We start from the raw sequence: 16,434 nt of genomic DNA, 5'->3' as shown, positions 1-16,434 counted from the left end.
ACATGATCACAGTTGGGTTACAGTCATAAACAGAACATCCCTCTTCACCAGTGTAACATTACTCCCTCCCCCCCTTCTCATCTTCTGCCTGTATTCGAGACAGGCATTCTACTACAGTTATTTGTTTTTAAGTTCAGTAAGTTGTATTTTTTTCCTTAAAGGATAAGAGTAAAAAAAAATATAGTAAAAGGTATGATAGTGGCAATCACCGTTGTTTGCATAGGTCCAGAAAAATGGGGAAAATGGAAAAAAATCCTTGACCTGATTACAAAAAGGCCTCACCCCAGAAGTTTATTGGCCTAAGACTGACTCTGGGTTCCAGGCATACCAGTCTGTCCAACCCGAGTCATTCTCCGTGGTCCCGGTGAAACTTTTTCACACTTTAGCTATTGTTGGTATCAGATTCTTATATTTAAAGACTCTGGATTCTGTGCATTTCTTTCATCGATGTCAGGCTGATTTGGAGCATCCTCTAGTTTCAGCATACCATTCAATGCGGAGCAATCTGCCCTGCATGCAGATTGTTGCTGAGTCATCTGGGTGTTGGGACCACTCCTTGGAGTAAGTCAATGCCAAAGCAGTGGTAGGTCTTCCCTGGTAGAGGCTTGGATCCTGGTAATGTTATAGACAATTGTGGTTGTTTCCATAGATGGTATACATTGTTCAGGTGTGTGTGGGCGATGTCCATTCTTCTGAGGCCTGAGCCAAATCATGCCAATGTTCAGGGTAAAAGGCCTAATTACATTACCAAATTTGTGTTCCCATCTCTATTAGATAAGAACTTGTTTGCATATGTATTATTTTCCCATTTTAATGTGCCTATGCAAAAGAGAAGCAATGCCACAAGATATTGTTGGTGCATCTGGGGTCTGATGAATAAAGTCCAACATTCCCCGTAACTTGGTTCAAACATGAAATCTATACGGAGATACTCTTCTACCAGTATTGCTTATAAAACAGATCTCAAAGGGGAAAAATCAAACAATCAAATAACAAAGCCAGTGGGCAATATTGTCACTATATGAGGATGTTCGAAAAGAGTTATAGAAGTCAAGGGAATACGTCTGAGATATACAAAGTAGATGTTTTAGAAATAGTCAAGAGAGGGGGTGGGGAAAAAAGAGAAATAGTCAAGAGGGAAGGTGTTGTTTCCGAGACACCACTTTGGTCTGTGATTTGGACAAGCGAAGAGCACATGTAGCCATGTCCTCCCCTTGTTGCCTGCTGAAGCTTCCGTTCCCCGAGAGGCGTTTGCTTCCTAATTGCTGGAAGGTGGAAGTTCACCAGTCCCCTCCCAGCCCCTTGCAGGAACAAGGAAGCCTGGGGTCTCTTTTTATTTTTTATTTATTTATTTATTTATTTATTTATTTATTTATTTATTTATTTATTTATTTTGTTGTTGTTTTTTGTTTTTTGTTTTTGGCCACACCCGGTAACACTCAGGGGTTACTCCTGGCTATGCACTGAGAAGTCGCTCCTGGCTTGGGGGACCATATGGGATGCCGGGGGATCGAACCGCGGTCTGTCCTAGGCTAGTGCAGGCAAGGCAGGCACCTTACCTCTACCACCACCGCGCCGGCCCCCTGGGGTCTCTTTTAAATTGCACCTCACCGGAACCCACTTGCTGGGACCCTGAGCAGGTGTCCAGGAATAACCCTGGGGACTGGGAGAAAGGAGAGAGAAAGCTGTGGGGGGCAGCCGAGGCTTCATATTCCCCTTATCTTGGCCAAAAAGCCTACAGAGTGGAACCTTGCGTGACGTGTTGCCTGGTGAACTTTTAACTTTTTAATTTTTTAACTTTTTTTGGGGGGTGGTTTTTGACTTCTGGGCCACACCCAGTGACGCTCAGGAGTTTACTCCTGGCTTTGTGCTCAGAGATCACTCCTGGCTTGGGGGACCATATGGAATGCCAGGGGTTTGAACCACTATCCATCCTAGGTTAGCCATACCGCTGTGCCACCGCTCCGGCCCCTTAATTTAACTTTTTCAGTCACATTTTATTTTGTTACTTTATGCACATAGATGTGACTACCCAGTATTTGTCTTTCTCCTTTTGGTTTATTTTACTTTGCATAATCCTTACTAAAAAACTTCCTAGCAATTGACTGCAAGTGGCAATATTTTCTTTTTGATAACTATTATGTATATATAACACATTTTTATGCAGCCATCTATGATGTGTACTTCTGTTGTTTTCATATCTGTAATATTTAAATAATAAAGTTGTGGGAGCTAGGAAGATGTTGTAGGGATTTAGGAGCTTGCTTTGCTTGAGGCAATTTCTGGTTTTATCTGGGCACCTCATATGAGTACCTCCAGTAGTGATTCCTGAGCATAGCCAGGAATGGCCTATCACCCCACTCTTCCCAATACATACATACATACATACATACATACATACATACATACATAGGCTTTTTTAATAATCATTGCGCTGGATATGCTTTTCCTGGCTGGCATATATAGTCTTTAGGTTGACACTCAGAAGTGGGATTGGTGGATCATATGGTAGGGATTTTTTTGGTTTTGGTTTTTGGGCCATACCTGGTGATGCTCTGTGGTTGCTCCTGGCAGGCTTGGGGGGACCATTGGGATCCGGGGATCGAACCTGGTTCTGTCCCAGGTTGGCTGCATTCAAGGCAAATGCCTTACTGCTGTGCTGTCACTCCGGCCCTTATATGGTAGTTTTATATATTATATGTAATATATACATAAAAATTTTGGGGGGGGGGTACAGCCAACAGTGCTCTGGGGATATTTCTGGCTCTGCACTCAGGAATTACTCCTGGCAGTGCTTGGGGACCAGATGGGATGTTGGGGATTGAACGTGGGTCAAGATAGAATATTATGCAAGTCAGGACAGATCAAGTCATGAAAATTTCCTGTACATGGATGGACATGGAAACTATATGCTGAGTGAAATAAGCCAGAGGGGGAGAGAGAGAGACACACACAGAATCATCTCACTCATTTAGGAACAATAAAAGGCATTGTAATAATACCCGGAGCAAAGAATGGTGAGTGCAGTTAGAGAAATAACTACACTAACAACTATCATAACAATATTAATGAGTGAGAGAAGTAGAATGCCTGTTTCAAATACAGGCAGGGGTGAAGGGGGATGGAGATGGTAGGCATTGGTGGTGGGAATGCTGCAGGGGTGAAGGGGGGTATTCTTTACTTTTGGGGTCATACCTGGTGGCACTCAGGGGTTACTCCTGGCTCTGCACTCAGAAGTCGCTCCCCGCTGGCTCGGGACACCATATAGGATATCAGGAATCAAACTAGGGTCTGTCTCCTGTGTTGCCGCTTGCAAGGCAAATGCCCTACTACTGTGCTACCACTCAGGCCCCAGGGGATGTTCATTTTAATGACTGAAACCCAACTACAAACATGTTTGTACTCGTGGTGCTTAAATAAAGATATTATTTTTAAAATAACATGGATTGGCTGTGTGCAAGGCAAATGCCCTCCCTGTTGTGCTATCGCTCCTCATTGGTCCCAGTAGTTATATTTTTACTTTGAGGAAATTTCATAGAATTTTCTAAGATAGCTGCACCATTTTGCATTCTCACAAACAATGTTTTTACCACTTTTGTTACTCATTTTGATGTATAGCATTCTCACAGGTATGAGACAGTATGTTATGTATTTTTTTTTGTTGTTGTTTTGTTTATTTTGGGTCACACCCAGCAGTGCTCAAGGGTCACTCCTTGCTCCAGGCTCAGAAATCACTCCTGACAGGCTTGGGGGACCATATGGGATGCCAGGATTCAAACCACCAACCGTCAGCACTCAAGGCAAAATGCCTTACCTCCATGCTATCTCTTTGGCCCTGTATGGTTTTTTTAATTGTATTTTGCTGGTAATAAATTATAATGAACATTTTCCATTTGCTTATTGGCCATCTATATGTCCTCTTTGGAAAAGTGCTTATTCACACCTACCTATTCTTATTTTTTTTTCTTTTATTCTTATTGATTAATTTTTATAATTTGGGCCACACCCATTGGTTCTGGATTTCTCCTGAGATTTGCACTCAAGAATCACTCCTGGCAATTTCTCCAAAAACTGGTAATTGAGCTCCCATACGATCCAACTATACCACTCCTAGGGATATACACTAGGAACACAAAAATACAATACAAAAATACCATCCTCACACCTATGTTCATTGCAGTGCTATTTATAATAGCCAGACTCTGGAAACAATCAAGATGCCCTTCAACAGATGAATGGCTAAAGAAACTGTGGTACATGTACACAATGCAATACTATGCAGCTGTCAGGAGAGATGAAGTCATGAAATTTTCCTATACATGAATGTACGTGGAATCTATTATGCTGAGTGAAATAAGCCAGAGGGAGAGAGATAGACTCAGAGTAGTCTCATTCATCTATGGGTTTTAAGAAAAATAAAAGACATTTTTGCAATAATTTTCAGAGACAAAAGAAGAGGGCTGGAAGGTCCAGCTCATGACATGAAGCTCACCACAAAGAGTGATGAGTGATTAGAACGATACAGAAATTAGCATGGCCCCTGCACAAGGATGACACGCCAATTTGTGAAGCGTTCCATATTTAAAAAAAAAGAGTGATGAGTACATTTAGAGAAATAACTACACTGAGAACTATCATAAAAATGTAAATGAATGAGGGAAGTAGAAAGCCTGTCTAGAGTATAGGTGGGGGTGGGTTGGGGAGAAGGGAAACTTGGGATATTGGTGGTGGGAATGTTGTACTGGTGAAGGGGGGTGTTCTTTACATGACTAAAACCCAACTACAATCATATTTGTAATCAAGGTGTTCAAATAAAGAAGAAAAAAAAAAGAATCATTCCTGGCAGGGCATGAGGGACAATATGGGGTGTTGAAGATTAAACCCTGGTTGTCAGCATACAAGGCAAGTGCCTACCCATTGTACTATTGCTTCAACCATAGGCTTTGGGGCCACACCTGGTGGTGCTCAGGGGGTTACTCCTGCCCTATGCTCAGAAATTACTCTTGGCAGGCTTAGAGGACCATAAAAGATTCCTAGAATTGAACCCAGGTCTGCTATGTACAAGGCAAATGCCCTTCTTGCTGAGCTTGCTATAACTCTAGAACCCATCAGTTCTTACAAACATATTTTGGTCTCTTCTTGACTACCACATTTATTGGCGTATAGTGGTTTACAGTCATCACTTATGATCCTTTGTGTATGTTATGATATTTACTGTTATGAGGTCAGTTTACAGAATTTGTATTTAATTTAGATTCATGTGTTTGGGTGTGAACAGATAGTTAGAATCCTTATTTAAAAGTAAAAGAATGGCATAATGGATTCTGTGTGCTGATGATAACCAAATCTTTTGAATCCCAGTTTTCAAGTTGCCCTTTACCTTCAGATTTTACCAATATTATGTTTAGTATGCTGTTATTTCCAAATAATCTTTCAAATCCTAGTTCCAGAACTATTATGCATAGCTCTCTATATATTATTTACTGGCAGTTTTTCAGAAGAATTCAAGTAGAATTTGAGCTGTATCTATTTGTTTCTGTTATGGGATCTTGAGAAAATATCATTTATTATGTATTTTGAAGGAGAAAAAAATGCTTTTTTTGTTTCAATCTCGGCCAGATGAATGAATACATGTTATGCAAGGTTTGGAGCTGTTATTATGCAAATAATAGAAGACTGTTTGATTTTAGTAGCACATTCATTTAGTTTATCTTTCCTATAACTGACTTCTAGAAGATATATTCCACTGCAAATAAGAAACTATTACATTGTTAGACTGATTTTTTTTCCTTATTTATCTGATTAAGGGAACTCATTACATGAGTTTACTCTGAATGAACTTTATTATATGAGAAGTTCAAATTGTTGATTTTTGTTGGGCAAAAAAAAAAAAATCTGGGAATTTTAGTGGAATGAGGGGAGATAATTTCTCTGAACAAAGTTGTGCATGGTATTTGGACATTTTGTGAAATAAATAAAATGAATGTAAAGTGCCATTTTAAAAGAATTTCCTCTCCCGGAGTATGTCAATTTTCATTTATTTATTTGCTACATTTGGTGATGCTCAGGGCTTATTCCACACTCTATGCTTGGAGCTCACTCCTGATGGTGCTCAGGGGATCATATGAGGACTGGCATAGAACAGGGATCAGCTATCCTAAAGCAAGCACTTTATGTTGTTTATGCTCTATGTTGTTTTTAGTTCCCAGACTTATTTTTGTTTGTTTTGGGACCAGATCCAGTGGTATTGGCTCTGGGCTCCGGGATTACTCCTGTAAGGGCTTGGGATTTTATGTGGTGCTGGGAATTAAACCTGGCTCGGCTATATACATGCAAGGAAAGTGCCCTACTGCTGTACCTATTACTGTAATCTCCATAATTTTTTAAAAAGAGAAATATAAATAAAGTTTAATTCTTGAAAAACTAATTTTGAATAACCCAGTTTTTCTTTTGAAAAATAAATGTCTTCAACATCAATTATTTTATATACAAATATAAGCACTTAAAATAATGTTTTATGTTTAAATAGATTTCACGTATTTGGGAAAATAAAGACTATGGATCAGCACGGAGCATTGTTCGTATAATTGGGAAAATCCTCCCCTTAGAACCTTGTCCTAGGCATAATTTTGAGGTAAGTCAGTTATCAATTACTCCTAAAGCATACTATATAAGAAAAGAATCCTAGATTCTCTCAGAAGTACAGTAAGGAACAATAAAAAACAAAATTCTGGGGCCCGGAGAGATAGCACAGCGGTGTTTGCCTTGCAAGCAGCTGATCCAGGACCAAAGGTGGTTGGTTCGAATCCCGGTGTCCCATATGGTCCCCTGTGCCTGCCAGGAGCTATTTCTGAGCAGATAGCCAGGAGTAACCCCTGAGCAATGCCGGGTGTGACCCAAAAACGAAAAAACAAAAACAAAAACAAAATCCTGGAAATGGGCCACCTACCACAGTGGGTAGGGTGTTTGCCTTGCAGCAGTCGGGACCTACCTGGGTTCAATCCCTGGTATCCCATAAGGTTCCCGAGCCTGCCAGGAGCAATTTCTGAGCATTGAGCCTGGAGTAATCACTAAGTGCCTCTAGATGTGGGCCAAAAACCAAAAAACAAAGAAACAAACAAAAAAACCCTGGAGACAACTTATTTATTTATTTATTTATTTATTTATTTATTTATTTATTTATTTATTGTCTTTTTTTAACCACACCCAGCTATGCTCAGGGGCTATTCCTAGCTTCGCTTAGGATGCCTTCCTGGCATGGGGGGGGGGGGGGCATGAGGGATGCCGGTGATGAACTCAGGTCGAGCGCGTGCAAGGCAAGTGCCCTACCTGCTGTTCTATCGCTCCGGCCCCTGGAGACAAGTTCTTATACCTTTGTTTTTGTGGGTTATTTTGTATATGTATTTTTAATTACATTCAAAGGCTATTAAAGATTATTTATTTTGGATATTTACTTAATTAAGCACGCCAATACAGTCAATGGTGAGAGAGCAAGGAGGTCTTACCAGTTTATCAGATCATTGGGTGTAGGCTGGGGAAGCACCTGAAAACTTAGATAAAGCTCAGGGATCCAAGAGTTTGTCTTATTAGGGCATTCCTGCAAACTCATCTTACTTGCACATGCACATTGTGGTACCTTATCAACCTGCTTGATACCTAAAATCAGCATGTTCTTGATTGGAACTGGGAAGTTCATCCTAAGTGCAGACAGGGTGGGCATCTTTTAAAATTTTACACACGGGCCGGAGAGATAGCATGGAGGTGAGATGTTTGCCTTTCATGCAGGAGGTCATCGGTTCTAATCCCGGCGTCCCATATGGTCCCCTGTGCCTGCCAGGAGCGATTTCTGAGCCTGGAGCCAGGAATAACCCCTGAGCACTGCCGGGTGTGACCCAAAAACCACAAAAAAAAAAAAAAAAAAAAAATTTTACACACACAGCAAAATCAACTGTGTAGAGTACATGTTATAAATCAGTTATAACTGTGGTCCTTCCTTGGCTAGCGCTTGCAAGGCAGACACCTTACCTCTAGCGCCACTTCGTCAGCCCCTAATCCAGCTTTTTAAAGTGACCCCCAATTATACCTCAACCTCCTTGTCAAAAACACTGCTTCAGAGTAACATTTTCCTCAGTATCATTTCTTACTAAGAGGTATGTTTGTTTGCATTGAGTAGCTATCCTTTTGCTTTTCACTCTCAGTTTTTTAACTTAACAGTGCATGTGCCTTTTCCTTCTCTGCAGAACTCATATTCTTTTTCTTTTTTCACTTTAGTTGACCCCAGTCTTGAACTCCGTAGGCTTGGATGACTGCGGATCTGTAGTTCCATCTTTTGCTGATATTTCATGGGTGGCATATGATGAAGAAGCCAATTATCTCAGATTTCGGTAATTTTATATATTTGTTTTGAAAAGTGGTGTATGAGCTATATTCTGCTTTCTTGTATAGGCTGGTTTGTTCATACTAACTTTTGTCTATCTCATGCTGTTCATATCTTGTTTCTCAATTTTGGTTATTTTTCCTTAATGCACATTTAAATATAAAAGTAGACCTTGGAAGGAATGAGAAAGATATAGTAGATCTTGGAAAGAGATAGAAGGGACTGGGATGCAACTCAATAGGTAGAGCATGAGCTTAACATATGCAAGGCCCTCAGTTTCATTTCCTGCACCACTAGCCTCTGAGCACTGCTCCCTGATCCTTTCTCCCCCAAGTAGAAAAGATGCTAATATCAATATGTTTGTTTTAAGGATAAAGTTATTGATTATCCTAGATTATTTCTTTTGTTTTTGAGCCACATTTGACAGCACTCAGAAGTTACTCCTGGCTCAGAAATTTCTCATGGCAGGCTCAGGGAACCGTATGGGATGCCAGAGATGGAATTTGGGTTGGTCATGTGCAAGGCAGATGTCCTACCCTTGTGTCCTCTGGCCCCTTCATTTTCTATATAGTGAATATATATATATATATATATATATATATATATATATATATATATATAGTTGATCTGTTATAAAACATGGGAGTTGGGGCCGGAGAGATAGCATGGAGATAAGGCGTTTGCCTTGCATGCAGAAGGTTGGTGGTTCGAATCCCAGTATCCCATATGGTCCCCTGAGCCTTCCAGGAGTGATTTCTGAGCATAGAGCCAGGAGTAACCCCTGAGCATTGCTGGGTATGACCCAAAAAAACAAAAAAATTAACCCATGGAAGTTAGAGGCACCACCAAGTACTTGCCTTACTACATATACTTGACCTGGACTAGATCTTCAGCACCACATATTATATTCTGAGCATTATCAGGAGTAATTCCTGAGCTCAGCCAGAAGTAAATCCTGGGCAGAGTTGAGTGTGGCCTCCAAAGCAAAAATGAAAACAAAAACCAGGGCAATTAGGGGACAGCTTCTTTCCTCTCTTAGCTGAACTTGTGTAAACACAACTTATGATTTCCCCAGAACTTAACTCTTAATTCTTTTTTGTTTGTTTGTTTTTTGTTTTGTTTTTTGTTTTGGGCCATACCTGGTGACTCTCAGGGGTTACCCCTGGCTATGTGCTCAGAAATTGCTCCTGGCTTAGGGGACCATATGGGACACCGAGGGGATTGAACTGTGGTCTGTCCTAGGTCAGCCGCATGCAAGGCAAATGTCTTATCGCTGTGCTATCACTCTGGCCCCAGAACTTGACTCTTAATAGCCTGCCTTTATCCAGAAATTTGATAACTTGTGTTAATATTGCTAACTTATACAGTTGATAAGTATTATTTTTATGTAATATCTTTTTTTGTTTAATTTTTGTTTTTGGACCACAGCTGGCAGTGTTCAGGACTTAACACTGGATCTGTACTCAGGGATCACTCCTGATAGACTGGGAGGATTATATGGGGTGCTTGAGATTGAATCCACTTAGCTGCATGTAGGACAAATACCCTACCTGTTGTTCTATCCCTCCTACCCAAATTTACTTGACTAATAACTTTTTGTTTTTTCTTTTGTTTTGGGGCCACATCTGATAATGCTCAGAGGTTACTCGTGGCTCTGTGCTCAGAGATTACTCCTGATAGCACTCGGGGGACCATATGTGGTGCTGGGGATATCCTCCAGAATGGGAGTAGATCTGGCAATGCCTATATGGGATTCTGGGGGTCTAACCTTGGTGGGCCACATGGTAAGTGCCCTACTTTCGGTGCTATTGCTCCAGTCCCTATATGATATGTTTTTATATGAAAATAAACTAGATAAAAGAAAAGGTTATAAAAACCTATTATAGCATACTTACTGTAGTCATGGATACTGCAGATTCATGTCATCTCTTGATAGAAAGTCTACAGATAATTGGACACTTACAGCCCAATCCTGTGTTGTTCAAGGGCTCACTGTATAGTTTCTTTCTTTCTTTTTTTTTTTTGTTTTTGTTTTTGGGCCACACCCTGCGGTGCTCAGGGGTTACTCCTGGCTGTCTGCTCAGAAATAGCTCCTGGCAGGCCTGGGGGACCATATGGGACACCGGGATTCGAACCAACCACCTTAGGTCCTGGATCGGCTGCTTGCAAGGAAAACACCGCTGTGCTATCTCTCCGGGCCCACTGTATAGTTTCTTGATTGTGTACCAGACAATGGTGTTAAGTACATTTTAAGATTTGTATGTGTTACTTTTTTGGTGGACTCACTTTTGTGTAAATATAGTTAGATACAAGCTAAAAATGTGACAGGTGGGGCCAGAGTGATAGCACAGCAGTAGGGCGTTTGTCTTGCATGTAGCTGACCCAGAACGGACCTGGGTTCAATTCCCGGCATACCAAATGGTCCTTCGAGCTCATAAGGAGTGATTTCTGAGTGTAGAGCCAGGAGTAATCCCTGAGCACCAACAGGTATGGCCCAAATCCACCCCCCAAAAGAAGAGTGAGGTGTTGATGATTTGAATAATTTGGATAGAGTTATTAGATATCAAATTAATTTATTAATTTTCATAAAACTAGACTACCATAAACTTACCCGTAATGTATCTGTGACTGACTGTAAGGCAATTCAGTACCTGTCCTCAGAGTTTGTACGATTTCTCAGTAAATGAACATAATTTATAAATAACTCAACTTTTACTGCGTTTAAAACTAATAGAGAACAGTTACAAGATATTACTTTTGAAGGGGCCGGAGAGATAGCATGGAGGTAGGGCGTTTGCCTTTCATGCAGGAGGTCATCGGTTCGAATCCCGGCACCCCATATGGTCCCCTGTGCCTGCCAGGAGCAATTTCTGAGTCTGGAGCCAGGAATAACCCCTGAGCACTGCCGGGTGTGACCCAAAAAACAAAAACAAAACAAAACAAAACAAAACAAAAAAAAAAGATATTACTTTTGTTGTACTGTCTAAAAGCAAAGTTTGTTTGTTTCTTTTTTTTGTTTTTGTTTTTGGGCCACACTGTTTGACGCTCAGGGGTTACTCCTGGCTATGTGCTCAAAAATTACCCCTGGCTTGGGGGGACCATATGGGACGCCGGGGGATCGAACCGTGGTCCGTCCTACGCTAGCACTTGCAAGGTAGACACCTTACCTCTAGCGCCACCTTCCCGGCCTTGGTTTGTTTCTTTATTCCCTGCTCAATCACTGGTCAACAACATTCTGTTCTATGTATTGAGAATAATGTAAGTGATGTGTTGTCCTCAGCAAATCTATTATTATTATTATTATTATTATTATTATTATTATTATTTTATTTTTATTTATTTATTTTGGTTTTTGGGTCACACCCAGCATTGCTCAGGGGTTGCTCCTGGCTCTGCGCTCAGATATTGCCCCTGGCAGGCATGGGGGACAATATGGGATGCCAGGATTCGAACCATCATCTTTCTGGATGTAAGGCAAATACCCTACCTCCATGCTATCTCTCTGGCCCCTTGTCCTCAGCAAATCTAGACACAATCATGGACTAAAATATTTTGATGTCTTTGGCTAAAATATTTATTCTTTTTTTTTTTTTTTTTATTTTGGTTTTTGGGTCACACCCAGCGGTGCTCAGGGGTTACTCCTGGCTGTCTGCTCAGAAATAGCTCCTGGCAGGCACGGGGGACCAGATGGGACACCGGGATTTGAACCAACCACCTTTGGTCCTGGACTGGCTGCTTGCAAGGCAAACGCCGCTGTGCTATCTCTCTGGGCCCAAATATTTATTCTTTAGAAACTTATCTCCTTACTCCTAACCTCCTCCTCTTTCTCACCTTCTTTCTTATGCCCAGAAATTATAGATGGAAAAATGAAGAGAAGAAAATGAAATATGTCCATCCTTCACAAGTAGTTTGGGAACCAGTGCCACTGGATCTAAGACATAACAATCTAATGGCAAAGAGTCAGCCTGCAAGTGATTCTGCAATTAAAAAAATAGCTGCCCTTGAAGAAGAGCTGACTTTTCTCCGCTCTCAGATTGCTGCCATTGTAAGCCTGTCAGAATGGAAACCCACCCCATGTGTGGGTAAGCAGTTCTCTGGAGTTTCAGTTCAGTGGGGGTGATGTTTAGTACATCAGTACATATCAGTGCATATCTGGATAAGAATATTTACTGTGAATGTATTTTGTGAATAACTTTAAATACAGCAGGATGGTGAACTATCTGCTGTTAATATAGTTTACTTAGAAAAGACATTTGTGGTGAGGGGAGGATTTTGGTTTAAAGATGACTAGGTGTGGTATGGAAGGTGATTTTTGTGGAGGGTAGGTTAAGACAGCAGTGTTGGGGGCAAGAAGCATTTGATTCTGGGGCTCAATTCTGGGCTTTAATACAGGCCAGAAAAGTGCTCCACCTCCATCTCTCCAGCCTTGAAGATAATTTGTGTTAAGAAAAAAACCAAGACCCTGAAGGAGAAGGCTGGGGAGAAGCCTCAGCTCCTGGCATCCAACACCCTGTTGCTGACAGGTGGGCTAGCCCAACCAGAGGTACAGAGCCAAAGGAGTTGGCTGCTTTGCTTCACACCACTGTCGCACACTTCTAGTCAGTGAACATAGTCATGCAATCATGACAATGGGGAAACAACACCAAGCTTAGAAAAAGAAAATAGGACTGATGAGTGTACTGATGATGTGACAAGTACCATACACCTACCTAGCTTCTCAGATAAGGATTTTAGAGAAGAAATATGGAGAATGCTCAAGGAACTCAGAGAATACTCAGAGAACAAATGCAAGGAACCACAACCAAGACTCAAGAAGATATGAGAGTAGAAATGAGAAAAATGCAAACTATGATAACAGGGCTGAAAAACACGTAGACAAAATAAAAACACTGGAAGGCCTCACCAGTAAAGTAACGGTTGCCAAGGACAGAATCACAGAGCTGGAATATGAGTTTTATAACAGCTCCATACAACAAGAAGAGGTTAGAAAAAAGCCTTAAAAATGACTGGATGGGACTGGAGAGATAGCACAGTGGTAGAGCGTGTGCCTTGCCTGCAGCCAACCCAAGACGGACACTGGTTTGATTCCTGGCATCCCATATGGTCCCCTGAGCCTGCCAGGAGTGATTTCTGAGTGCAGAGCCAGGAGTAACCCCTGAGCGCCTCTGGATGTGACCTCCCTACCCCCCATGATCAGATGACAGAAAAATCCTCAAAGAATGTGAACAGATGAAAAGAGAAGTCTGAGATAAATGTAAGAGAAACAACATAAGAATTACTGGAATCTCAGAGATGCAGGAAGAAACCCCCCATGAAAAATCAACAGTCAAGGACATCAGTGCAGAGAAGTTCCCAGAGATGAAGAGTGCATGCAACCACATCCTGGATGCCCAAAGAATAACAGCTAAAAGAGATCAAAAGAAAATCACCTAAGGCACATCTAGTTATAATGATGAATCTCACAGATAAGGATAGAATACTGAAGGCAACAAGATCAAAAAGGGAAATTGTATTCAAAGGAGAATCCTTAAGATTTACAGTGGTTTTATCACAAACAACCTTCAAGTCATAAGGACAGTGGTAGGCTATAGTAATAAAAGTCAATTAAATGAATGCTTCATACAGCCAATCTTATATTCAGGTTTGAGGGAAAGATACATAGATTTATGGATAAACAACAGTTCAGAAACTTTACAGACTGAAAACCAATCTTAAAAGAAGAGCTGAAGGGTCTACTTTAAGGCAAGGTAGACCAAAAAAAAAACCAAGCAAACTCTCACAAAATGATGACTTCTAATGCCATGACAATTATATCTCAATGTGAACGGACTAAAAGCAACAGATAAGAGAACAGAATGGCAAAATGGAACAAAATGTTCAGTCCTTCATCTAACATTTTGCTTCCTACAAAAAACACATCTGAATAGTCAGAACAAACACTAACTCAAAGTCAAAAGCTGAAGAACAATTATTCAAGCAAATAACTCCCTTAAAAAGGTTGGGGTGGCCAGGACCAGAGCTGTGGCTTAAGCTGTAGGGCAGTTGCCTTGCATGCGCTAACTTAGTACGAACTGTGGTTCAATTCCTTGGTGTCCCATATGGTCCTCTGAGTCAGGAGTGAATTTCTGAGCGAATAGCTAGGAGTTGGGTATGGCCCAAAAGCCACAAACCAAGAAAAAAAACCAAAAAGGCTGTGATGGCCATACTAATATCAAATGACACAGTCTTTTTTTTTTTTTTTGCTTTTTGGGCCACACCCGGTAACGCTCAGGGGTTACTCCTGGCTATGCGCTCAGAAGTTGCTCCTGGCTTGGGGGACCATATGGGACGCCGGGGGATCGAACCGTGGTCCGTCCAAGGCTAGCGCAGGCAAGGCAGGCGCACCTTACCTTTAGCGCCACCGCCCGGCCCCAAATGACACAGTCTTTAGGCTAAAAAGTACTGAGACAGAGAATAGTATTTCTCACTAATTAAGGGATGTCTACAACAAGAAGAAATCTCTTTTCTAAACATATGTACCCAATGATGGGCTAGAAAAATACCCAAAACAACTGATAAACTTGAAGAAAGATATCAGTAGCAACACAAGAATAGTGGGAGATTTCAGCACTGCCTTGTGACCCCTTAATAGGTCAACCAGCCTAAAACTTAACAAAGATATATTGGTTCTGAAGGAAGAAATGGAACAGAGAGGCTGTGTGTGTGTGTGTGTGTGTGTGTGTGTGTGTGTGTAGGGTGGGGAGAGAGAGAGAGAGAGCTCTTCATCCCCAGAAAACTGGACACATTCTTCTCCAATGCACATGAGACATTCTCCAAGATAGAACACATGCTGGGCTATAAAAATACCTTCATAAAATCAAGCGGATAGAAAGTATATCAATTATCTCCTCAGATCATCATGCACTGAAATTAGAAGTGAATTACAAACACACAGATAATGAGCATTAAGACCTAGAAAATAAACAGCTCATTACTGAACTGCCAGTGGGTTAAAGCTGAAATCAAAAAGGTTTTTGGAAACAAATGAGAATGAAGACATGGATTATTAGAAACCGTGGGACACAACAAAAGTGGTAGGTATTAAGAGGAAAATCTAAAGCTTTGCAAGCATTCATCAGGATGGAAGAATGAGCCTATATGAAAACCTAATGGAACAGCTTTAAAATTGAAACATGATCAACAAAATAAACCCAACATAGGCAGATGGAAGGAAATAACAAAGCTCAGACCAGAAATTAATGAGTGGAAACCAAAAAAAAAAAAAAAAAAAAAAATCCCAAAACATCAATGAAAGCAATAGTTGGTTTTTTGCGGGGGGGGGGGGGGGGGGAAAGACCAATAAAGCATGAGCAAGAATCACAAAGGAGAGAGAAAAGCTTCATAAGCAAAATCAGAAATGAAAAGGATGAGATTACTACAGCTGCTACAGAAATTCAAAGGGTAATCAGAGACTCCTTTGAGAATATTTATGCAACAAAACAAAAGAACCTGGAAGAAATGGATAAATTCTTGGACTATTATAATCTTCCACATTTGAACCAGAATACCTGGAATGTCTGGACAATTCTATTACTATTGAGGAAATCAAAATGGTAATCAAAAGTCTTCCCAAAAACAAAAGCCCAGGCCCAGATGGATTTACTAGTGAATTCTTTGAAACTTTTCAAGAGGATATACTGCCAATCCTTTTCAGGCTTTTGAAGAAATGGAAGAAATAGAAATAGTTTCTATGAATCCAACATCACCCTGCTACCAAAAGCAGGCAAAGATGGTACAAAACAAACAAAAGAATTATAGACAATATCCTCAATGAACACAAATGCAGAGCTCCTCAACAAATACTGGCAAACAGAATCCACCAGTCTCATCAAGAAGTTTCTACACCATGACCAAGCAGGATTCATTCCAGGGGGAAGGAAAAATGGTGTAACATATGCAAATCAAATAATATACCATATCAATAAAAGAAAACCAGAAACCATTTGACCATACTAATAGACATTGAGAAAGCATTTAACAAGGCTAGCTCTCATTCATGATAAAACTAATAAGTTTGG

The 16,434-nt window shown here is 40.8% G+C and overlaps 1 protein-coding gene and 1 pseudogene across 1 annotated transcript in view; both read left to right on the top strand.

Annotated features, from left to right (window-relative positions):
- BCLAF1 (BCL2 associated transcription factor 1) overlaps positions 1-16,434 on the top strand; it is a 1,193,665-nt gene that overhangs the window by 32,531 nt on the left and 1,144,700 nt on the right. The window lies entirely within an intron of this gene.
- LOC126031829 (uncharacterized) lies at positions 4,487-4,585 on the top strand (annotated as a pseudogene).

The sequence above is a fragment of the Suncus etruscus genome, chromosome 15 (genome assembly GCF_024139225.1).
Source record: "Suncus etruscus isolate mSunEtr1 chromosome 15, mSunEtr1.pri.cur, whole genome shotgun sequence".
Taxonomy (NCBI): Eukaryota; Metazoa; Chordata; class Mammalia; order Eulipotyphla; family Soricidae; genus Suncus; species Suncus etruscus.
Note: the sequence above shows the minus strand (reverse complement) of the source record. Positions and strands in the feature narration are given on the sequence as shown.